Genomic DNA, 9040 nt, shown 5'->3' on the forward strand with positions numbered 1-9040 from the left:
AAAAACTACTTGCCCGATTGATACCAAATTTTAACAGTAGCTTCTATGCCTTCTCTGGAGTGACATGGGCTATATTATTTTAATAAACTGTGGAAACTATCGCATTGAATTCTGCTTATTCGTGTGCGATCGTGGCAACGTACGCATTATGTAGTATGGGGTCGCCGCTTTTCTACTGTTTCTGCAGGCAGCAATACCTACTTTTCTGAAATACTAGAGATTGATCACCAAAAAATAATACAACAATTATTACTTCAAATTCTTGAAGTTCTTATTTATGAGAGCGGGCGAAGCTGCGAATACATGAAGGCTTTGTATTTACTGACTCGCACGTGTTCGCTGGCCATGCATTTCCAAGTATCTTTATACGCATGCAGGGTTTCGAGTTCTTGCAAACCTTTTAATTTCATGCCGATTCCGAGTTGTTACAACATGTAAGATATCCGGCAGATTAATCTCAGATTGTGTTGGCGGTTTTCATTGTTAGAAATGGAGGGAGATGTTTCCCCTGTTTGCTTTATAAGCGCATCAGCGCAGCGTTTTCGTTATTCAAAATGAACTTCACAAACGAACAATTCCTTGCTCTGCAAGCGTTCATCGCCTCTCAGCGTAAGTAGTTTTTTCAATAATTACTTTTAGTGCGTAAATTTTATTTATTTTTAATTCGTTTTTTTTTATTAACAGCCGCTACCTTAAGGTCTTTGGGATTTATAAGGAAGAAAGACCTCCCAAATGTTCGACGGGAGCGGGCGGAGAGGCGACGAAATACAGAAAAGATATGGGCGGACGCCGCATTTGATTTGCGGCAATTGTTCCACGAGGAGCTTGATGTGAGTTACTTGCACGTTTTTGTTTTATTTGATTTTTCCTATGTAATAATGTATGTTTTATTTTATCTGTTATAGCCGGATTGGTGATAGGACCAAAGAAATTAAAAAAAATATGAATAATAATAAAGTACAAGTATAACCAATATCAATGTAATTTATTTTTTGCCGCACCCTTTCCCATACTTCCTTTAATAAAATATATAGTAAAGATGAAATCAAAGTATTTTTTTGCCACGCCCTTCCCCACGCATGTAAAACATTCCAAGATCAACAACAAATTATAAATAAAAAATTAATTAAAAACACATTATGTAGTGGACCGAATTGTGAATCTAAACCATTCTCGAGTCAACTTGAACACACAAAAAAAATTTCATCAAAATCGGTTCAGCCGTTTAAGAGGAGTTCAGTCACATACAGGCGCACAGAAGAAATATTAGGATATGAAGTATGATTATTGGGAAGGATCGGGCAAAATAAATTACATTAATAACGATTATATACTTTTTATTTTCATATTATATTACATTAATGGAGTATGGGGAAGGGTGTGGTAAAGAATAAATTACACTAATAATGGTTATATATATTTTATATTTTAAGTAAAATAAAATAAAAAAACAAAAAATATAAATGTAAACGGCTACATTTAACCCATCGGGAACGGCTACCACCAGTCCGGCTATAACAGACAAAATACACATTAATACGCAGTAAAAATCTAATAAATCAAAATAAAAACGGACAGGCAACTTACATCGATTTCCTACCCGAACAAATATCGGAGGTCGAACAGATCAACCTCCGTCCACGTTGCTGCCCACCGCGCTTCGTATTCGAGCCGCCGCTCTTGCCGCTCGCGGCACTTTGCCGGCAACCGCGCAGCTTCCTCCGCCGGTGCAAATTCAAACACCGGCATAATTATGGCTGTTAAGACGAAAACAATTAGTTAAAAATCAATAAAATTTACACGCTAAGGGTAATTGTTGAAGATTACTTACGATAATGCTTGACGATTGTCAAGAATGCCGAGGATTCTAATCTTGGGACTGACATGTTGAACAGAAAATAATGAATAGTAAAACGAACACGCTTGGGTTTATAAAGCACTGAGAAAACATCTCTCTCCAAACTCTAACATGTTTGGCATTAGTAGGCTTCTCGCGTATTGGACAAAAAGGTAAATCTGCATGCTTATCGTGTAATTCTAGCGGGTATTTCAAATCGACTTCCAAAATATATCCAATGTTCGAATTTTCGGATATCGCATGAATGTTAAAAGTTTTAATTTCATTATCGTCTAACCACTTAAACTCGCCGTAAGGCAGATACTGCGACATTGCCCATCCATACAAATTATTAACATCGAAATAAACTAAATATCGCGATGGTTCTTCGGAATTGTACGAATCCATGTATTTATTATTGGCCTTTGCGTATCGATTAGAACATTGACTTAAACCACCACGTATGCCGCGCTCTATGAAAAGTAGCATATCGATATCTGTCAATAATTCTAATTCGATACGCGTGTGCTTCAGCATTACATCCCACGTAAAACCGGGTAAAGTATAGTAATATGCAGGATCCAATTTGTAACTTCTCAAACAGCTGACACGAAAATTTTCAAAAATGTCGGCCAATAATAAAACGTCTGTTTTTAGATATAAATCGCTGTATTCGCCAAGTGTTTTTATATTAAAACTGTGCCAGACTTTTATCGCGTGGTCATAATCCTGCTGTGAAACGGCACAGTCGCTTAGTTGATTATAAAATTTGTCACATGTCGGCAATGTCGTCTCGCTCAGTTTCATGTAGTCGGTAACATAATCGTATGGAAAGATGCCTTTTCGTGTAAGCAAATCGAATCTTATCTCGTTCAAAAAGTTAAATTGTGACCGCAAAATCGTCATATCGTCTTTCCCTAGATACGAACTCAATTTATCTAAACTTGAATTTAAAAATTTGAATGAATCTATAAATCGAAGCGAAATTTTGTAACGTTTTAGATTCGTTGAAAATGAAATATATTTTTCTTTTGTAATTGGCAAGACTGATGTCGAGCCTTCGATAATCGTTACCAATTCTTTTATTACAAAATGGGCATCGTATCCCGATAAGTTATGAAACAATATTGGTATAAAACGTTTATTTTTATAATTTAAATTACATCCCTGATGAGCAGGTCCTCGGTAACGACCAGTGAAATGGCAATGATCTCGAACTTTTGTTTCGTCGATGTCGAACGGTTTTTCACAAATATAACAATGCGTTGCATTCATCTAATTTTCTCTTTCATCACCCGTCAAATTTGTCATGGGCACAATCGTATTAAATAATGGTGCAATTTTTCTTACAAGGTTCTCAAGTTCATTCACGAACCATTCAGCACAGTCAGGACCCCGATACGCGCGATACTCGCACACCGATGCGTTGTATGAACAGTGAAAATAATATCCCACACTGTATGCTTCGTGTTGCTGGTATGCATTGCAGTGTCCTTGATTGCTGTTAACCTTCTTAAGCATGCATTCGAAATCAGCGTACACGATGAATGGATGACGTTCTCGGTGACAAAAATTATTAAACTTTATTATTTTATCTTCACTCGATGGTAGAGTGATTGCGCAATCGTTCATCTTCATGCAGTCCTTTGTATGTTTCAATAACTTTTCTTCCGCATAAAAGTAGTGAAGGCATCTGCATATAAACAAAGTAACTGCATTAGTGCAAAAAGAACAAACGCATACACTAAAATAGATCGTAATGGTGTGATACAAACCTGTCACAAATATAAGTTTTACTCTTATGTGCACTGAGCTGGTTTGAAACAAGCCGAGAAAGATTTTTAATCCATGCAAAGTGACGCACATTACGGTTGGGAGTTTCAAGCATCAGCAGGTTAACGTGACGAAATCTTTTGTTGGTGGTGAGTTGGAGCGGAGCACACCTTTTCACATTCAAATCCCAGAAATAAACGTTTATCGAAACATCGTTTTGGCGCTCAAATTTTGGTATTTGATTAAGGGTTATTGGAAATCCGATGCCCTCCAAATTTAAAACGGTGTCATAGTTGGGATACGATGATGGTCGATTTGCATTCACATGGACGGGATATAATGCTGCAACTATCGATCTGACAAAACACGTATCATCGTCAACTGTCACATTTACTACCGCTCTTTTGTCCTTGATTGTTTTTGGTATGTCGGTGTAACAACCAGCATGCATCGGATTGCATTTATTGATATTTAACATCAAATGCAGAATTTTCGATATTGCCCAACCACTGTCCCGTTCCTGAAATTCTTCCATCAGTGTTAAAGTTGAGTTCACAACGTATTTGTCATATCAATCGTTCAAGTTTGATGTAGAAAATAATTGTTTATTTCTTACACTGAAACTTTTCACATCAGTTTTATTATTAGCGGTAAACTCCCCAAACAACACCGTATTCACTTTTATGCATGAATGATTTTGGAAAACTTCCGCTAGACGTTGGAATACTATTTTTCTAGCATCTTCCAAACAGCTTCGTGGTTCAATATGCTCGGTGTTGATTATAATTCCTGTAGTTATCCGGTTATGGAAAGCTGATTCTACATCCTCCCAGATAAGAGATGATGATGATGCATGTGATTCAGCATCTGTTCTCCTTTGACCTTCGCCTATTTTTACAGATTCGTGTAACTCTGCTCTTAACGATTTAAATCTCGCTATCCTGGTTGTTAAACTATTTTTCAAACCAGTTGATAAGTCCTTTTCGAGTTGCAATCGCTCTATCATTAAATCAATGCATTCATTGCATTGCACCAGACATGCGTTTCGGTCGTCATTACTACTTATGGCTGCAATACGTTGTGTCAAAAGTTGTTCTATACATGCAAGTTCGTTTAGTAATATTGCCTTTTGACCACTAGGATGATCATTGTCATGATACAATATCCTACGCAAAGCGTCGATTCTTTCTTTGTATGCTTCTATATCTCGCCATCCTTCGTCTGATAAATCGTCTCCCATTTGTAATCGTTCGTCTATCAATTCGATGCACTGGTCACATTGCATCAAGCAATCACAACGCTCATCTTCAGTATTGATGTTTATCGCCCGCTGCGCTAATAATTCGGTGATGCGTTCGAGTTCTTGCAGTAACGTGGCCTCCATTTCTCTTTTCCACAAACGCGTTAAGTAGCCTTGCACTTCCAATTGTCAAACTACATATGACGCACATTGCAAAATATTCTCCCATTTTATTAAAGTGGGGCTGTCATTGACGAAAGTGTTTAATTGCTGTTCACTCTGCAGCGTAAACAAAAAAAACCGCATTTCCAAGACGTAGAAAAATTCGTTCAAGGTCATGAGCAAAACCTCTACCTTCTATAGTCGCGAATTGCAGCGTCAGATTTGCTGCGCCAACAAAAAATCTCATTTCCAAGACGTAGAAAAGTGGGTGGGGCCTTGTGTCGTCTTCCGATAAGACAAAAATAGTTCAAGGTCATGGGGGTGGGGTATCATATTTTTGCTGATGGCGTCAAATTTCAGTTCAAGGTCATGGGGGAGGGGAGGAGGAGGGGGGATATTTCTGCTGAGGGGGTGGTTATAGGGCGGGGGTTGTCATAGGGTGGGTATTGCTGCTGAGGGGGTGGTTATAGGGCGGGGGTTGTCACAGATTGGTTATTTCTGCCGAGGGGGTGGTTATGGGGAGGGGGAGGGGGAGGGGGGATCATATTTCTGCTAACGGTGTGGTGTCAAATTACAAAAAATGCTGACGCCAGTGATTTAGAATCCGCATAGAACAACTACTTGAAGTAGTGGATATGAGATTGGATGCGATTTTGAGGATTCATTGCATCCAACCGCTGGCCCGTCTCCAATCTGGTGATACTTGAAGTTCGGTGTGACAGATTGAAAGAAGTATAAATTTGAATTACTAATTATAATTAAATAAGATTATATATAAGAATTATAAATAAGCGCACCCTGGACAAGAGAGAAGAGAAGATAGTCACAGAATCTACTGATAGAGTGGAAATGTCAGAGGGACGGCTCCTGCTAGACGGCCCCACATATGATCTAGATGAGGCGTTGGTGACCGAGATAGGAGATGTGGTGGTAGATAAGGAGATGAGTGCTGTAGAAGAAGAGTTAGATGAGGAAGGACTGTTGGATGAGCCGGAGGTGCGAGGAATACGACCGATAGACGAGCAGAGCGATGAGCTGGAGGAAATAAAGAAAGAAATAAAAGAAATATTGAAAGAAATAAAAAAGGAAAACGCTGACATCAAGAAGTCGGTGGCAGCGGTGTGTAGTGCCATGGTCACCTCAGTAAGGAAAATGACCGCGGCTCTAGCGAAAGCAGAGGAGTCCAACGACGAGCAACAATTGTCATTTTTTCTTGAAGTTTTCATTTTCTTGCCCTCAAGGTTATCCAAAGGTCATGGTGTACTAGGTCGTTGAATTCGCCCTGATACGGGCCATAATACCATAATGTCAAAAATATAAAGTGTCATTTAAAAAATTGAAGGTGATCTTGACAATTACGGAAAAAAAAATTTTGTTAAACTTTTTTTTATTGGAATGTATAGTCAATCGAAAACTGATAAACTTTTATTAAAAATATTTTTTGTTAGATTATCGCAAGTACTTGAAAAATCGTGAAAAGTGTTACGTGGGACACCCTGTATATATTGTGACAATAGGTCAGGAGAGAATTCAAGATTCAACCACCAACCAAAGTACTCGTGTTGTTCCACTGCGTATTTCCGATTCACTGTAAATTGCGTTAAGTTGAGTTCGGCGTGTCACGAGGAACCATCGAATAAACTTTTATATTTTAAAAAGCGATCGTTTCTTCACCCGGATCCCAACACCGTCATCCGCGTCGACTTGCGTGTTGGATTACGAAGTGCTTTCGACTGGACTCCTTACCGAAGCAGACGACCTCGTGCGATACCTTGAGGTCTTTGTAAAATATTATACACAGACACAGACAATCTTATATACGAACTGGAATGTGATGACATATACGATGTAATGAAACGCGATATACATCGGTTTGACACGAGCGACTATACCGAGGACAATGTTTAAGTATGCCACAAGTAAATAAAAAAGTACCAGGATTAATGAAGGATGAAAATAATGGGTGTATAATGACTGAGTTTATCGGACTTCGTAATTACGTAATTAGGAAAACTATTTGCTTCGATGATTATATACGTTGCTTGTATGATCGTTTAGAAGTGCATCGTGAACAGAGATGTATTCGTTCAAAATTGCACAATGTATATTCTATATGTGAAGAAAAGAAGGTGCTTAGTCCCTACGATGATAAACGATTCATAATTCCATAATCCACAAGAACATAAGGCTTTTCCGCGAACAATGAGTTAGCATTAGCAAAAGATAACCGGCTCTCTAAAAATAGGCGCCTGGGAAGCCAAACCTCAGCACCTTTTACAATATAAATACAGGGCCCGGAGCCCATATAGTCAGTCTACCGGGATCTTTTAACAACGCAACATCAAACCAGTGAAAGGATTAAGTGTTCAAACAAGGATTAAATTAGTTCCGCAGAAGTTCTCTAAGTTAGTGCCCATACGTAAGCCTTTCATATACATATTTTATTAAACACTTATATATTTTACTTGAATCTTGTGTATTTTTCCTACCGTTGTAAAAACATGGAATCTCATTTATTATATTTATTCCTGATTGTCATTATACTCAGAATTAATTCGTGAATCATTATTATTTGCTATTTATATTTCAATCATTCGCGATCACTATTATTTGCTAATTTCTATTGTCTATGGAATCCTACGACAAGACCCAACGTAACTCAATTATTAATGTACTAAAATCACCAGCTTGATTTTCATTTTAATCTATATTCTATCTTTATTCTTCCTTCCAGTCAGAGTGCTCTCAAAAGAGTTGCACCTGCTCTCACTATCCTAGAGTGCTCTCAAGAAAGTCGCGCCTGTCACTTTAACTCTACTCTTCCTGATTGCACTCAAGCAAGTTGCACCGGATTTCAACTTTAGCCAGAGTGCGCTCAAGAAAGCCGCACCGGCATCTCAACTTAATATTCTACTTGCAATGAAGGTGAATCAAGTGAGTAATTAAACAATAGTATGACATATTCAATTTAGTTTTACATCTCCAATACGTGACGATCTTTGTAGGATAAACGCGGTCGTAAAGCCACTCGTCGTGGTGGTACCAAACAACGAGCTAGGACAGTTATTAAACGGCAGATTCAACTGGTATGAAAGGAGCTAGAGACTCAATTTCCACCATCCGGTCCGTCAAGTCATCCGGGTGAACCGTGTTATTCACCTGTGTCGGAGGCTTCGACCATTTGCCTGGGTCCTCGCTCGCCGCAATTTATCGACTTAACCGAAGAACCAGACCAGAATCGGTTAACGTAGCAGATACCAACGAGATTCCAAGTGACATCCTAAAACTTATACTTAACCTCTCAAAATAAAAGCTTTATACCCTGCTATCCTGGAGCACTTTCATTTAATTCAGTTTGCCCTTACCGAATCGAAAACCCTGCAGGCACGTGTATTCGTCCGCCAGGCTACTTCAACGATTCGGCGGACCCACTTTAAACAAAAACATCCTTCCTTTGTATTCTCAAAAATTAACCTGAGTAACTTACCTACTCACTTCCCATGGCGCGTGCGTCCGAACCACCCCGGATCCGCGTCCGTAACACAATTTATTGGTCTTATTCCAACGTTCTATTATCGATGCTTTCATTATGCTGTGCGTAGAGTAATGATTTATATCGTATTCTTTCATACGATTTCGGAATTCTGTATTATAAAATTCCTTTCCCTTATCCGTTTGAAGATTTTTCGGTTTCCTACCATCATTCAAAACCTTTAAAAATGCATTCGTAATGTTTGTTCCATTTTTCGTTTTCACTGCTACGGCCCAAGCGTATTTAGATAAGACATCGATGACGGTGAGTATGTAATTGTGGCCATTGTTGATTCGCGCATACCGTCGCATCTCTACGAGATCCGCTTGCCAGAGATCATCGTAACCCCGCACAATGACTCGTCTAAAGTTACGTCTCGCTGGCGCGTGCAACTCGATGACCAGCTGCATCTTCTCTTCACCTTCTTCATGTTTGTAAACTAACATCATGCTTTACGAACGTGTCAATTTATAATTATGTACCCCGGCTTCTCGAA

The 9040-nt window shown here is 38.8% G+C and overlaps 1 long non-coding RNA gene across 1 annotated transcript; it reads left to right on the forward strand.

Moving 5' to 3' along the window:
- Positions 1–7343: 7343 nt before the first annotated feature.
- LOC123989249 lies at positions 7344–8278 on the forward strand. Its single transcript, XR_006830493.1, has 3 exons — positions 7344–7431; positions 7747–7946; positions 8018–8278. It is a non-coding gene; the product is annotated as an uncharacterized LOC123989249 (long non-coding RNA).
- The last annotated feature ends 762 nt before the right edge of the window (positions 8279–9040 follow it).

The sequence above is a fragment of the Osmia bicornis genome, unplaced genomic scaffold, assembly GCF_907164935.1.
Source record: "Osmia bicornis bicornis unplaced genomic scaffold, iOsmBic2.1, whole genome shotgun sequence".
Taxonomy (NCBI): domain Eukaryota; kingdom Metazoa; phylum Arthropoda; class Insecta; order Hymenoptera; family Megachilidae; genus Osmia; species Osmia bicornis.